Genomic DNA, 2,123 nt, shown 5'->3' with positions numbered 1-2,123 from the left:
CCGGTTCATACTTCCTTTTTAGTGTTCCCTCCACTTCCATCATATACAGGCCTTTTTCAAATGGCAAATGGAAATAAGAAAGCAGAAGCTCTATTATTCCGCTCTATACAGAAAGACCAGAGTTGAGTGAGTATAGGGAACTGACTTTTAATTTAAAATCTGGGAAGGGGAGGAGGGGTATTCTCTTTGTGAAATTCATCTTGGTGCAGAAAGCCAGCATGAGGTCTAGACACCACTTAAATCAACATTTAAAGTGTTGCGGTTGCATTTTGTTTCATAATTCTCTGTAGCAGCACATTCCCAGTGATGGTTTCAATTCTTGGGCTCAGATCAAAAGCACAGTAAAAATTTAAAGACAAGCAAACAAACAAAAACCAGAATAAGCACAGGCAGCAGAAAGTTCTGTTGGACGTGCAAAAGGGCCCTTCCCTCGTCCCTGCTACTATAACCCAGAAGTAACTCTTCAAAGGCTTTATGCAAGCTCAAAGCTGGTGCAAGAAGAGGCTCAGCTACTTAGGGAGAGGCAATCCCACTCCAGTGGTGCACACCAGGACCAGCAACCTCTCTGACGCTGATTCGGTACCAGACTCTCCCTCTGAAGATGCATAAACACCACTGAGCACTTGAAGAACAGCCTGCCATGGTGGAGCTTTGTTCCTGTCCTCAGTCAAAGACTGGTGTATGCCCTGACCAAAAGGTTTTCTGTCCGCTTCTGGCCTCCTGGGTGTTCTTTTAAATCTTTCCTATAACCGCTCCAGATATTCTTGTTAGCTGTGCAGCTTTCTGAGCCCATTTTTGTGTCTTGGAGCTGACTGCTAAAAGCATTAAAATTGTAAAGTGGTGGACGAAGGAAGACAGTTTTGCTTTCAAGATGAAAAACATGCATCAAAGCCCATGTAGTAAATTTACAGAGTATTAAAACAAACAGAATCTGACCGTAGGGTAATATCATTTTAGGAAAGATGTGATGGCCTACCTCAAATTCTGCATTTAATGTGCACAGCTCTCACTTAACTTGCCTAGGCTATAAATCCCAAAGGCCAAATTCTGTCCAACCATCCTAAAACAGAGATATTTTTACACAGCAAAAGTAGACTTAATATAGCCTCTCTGTCCCAGTTACCAAATGCCCCCTTCACAGGCTCTGCTGATCCTTCTCCAGACAAAGTACAAAGCAGTGAACACCAGTCTGAGGGAAGATGGGTTTTCTGGAAGGTGCAGTATTTGGGTTTTAACCTGATGGCAGCAATAAAAGCATGGGAAGGGAAGGAGAAGCTGTAACAGCAAAGATGAAGTGATGCTGCTGGACACTGGGGCCTGGTACTGTGCTGCAAGTAAAATATACAGAAGATTTTCAGTTTCCATTTATTTAGTCATGTTCATATTGACAGTTAGCATTCTGATGGCCAGCTGAAAGGATGCACAACTGAAGCAGTGCATGGTTGTAGTCCCTGCCTTACCTACTTGGTTGTCATACATGGAGGTGATGAAATGTGTAACAGCTCTAGTACTTATGTCATATTTATCTTGGCTTTGTTTTTAACTTGGCTGGCCTAGTGTGATGAGCAGGGCCAATCTGGTTGAGCATAAAGATATTGACATCATTTCAAGCCCACATTCCCCAGGTTGCAATTCTTTGTTTTGACCTGTTATCTCAGATTATACTTTGACCCTGGCTTTTCGTTCTGAAAAGCAATTTTTCTATGGACACTGATCGAGTGTTCAAGCTCATTTTTTGCATAATTGAGGTCAAACAAGTATTTTTTAAAGTCTCTGAAACTTACAAGTAGCACAGCACTGTTTGCACTTTTGTCTGTGTAGCAGTGGCAACCACAAGTAAAATTGATTATGGTTTTTTTAAGACTGTCTGGGATAAGAAAGCTGTCGCTTGAGCAGCAATGCTAAATGTGAGCTCCAGATCAATAATTGCGGTGCTAATAGCTTATAAATTAGTCACTGGAATTGTGAGCAGTTCCTAAGGGATTTTGTGTCCTGCTCCCGCTGAATTCCCCCTTAACTTCCTTTGAAAACCCCAGCCACCGTTCCTCCTCTTTGTTCACTGCATCCAGCACTATTTCCCCGCTTCCCTCCAGTCCTCTTTAACTGACCCTTTTTTGTCTATG

This window comes from Falco punctatus (genome assembly GCF_963210335.1).
Source record: "Falco punctatus genome assembly, chromosome: 9".
Classification (NCBI taxonomy): Eukaryota; Metazoa; Chordata; class Aves; order Falconiformes; family Falconidae; genus Falco; species Falco punctatus.
The sequence above is the reverse complement of the archived record's forward strand: the minus strand, read 5'-3'. Positions refer to the sequence as shown.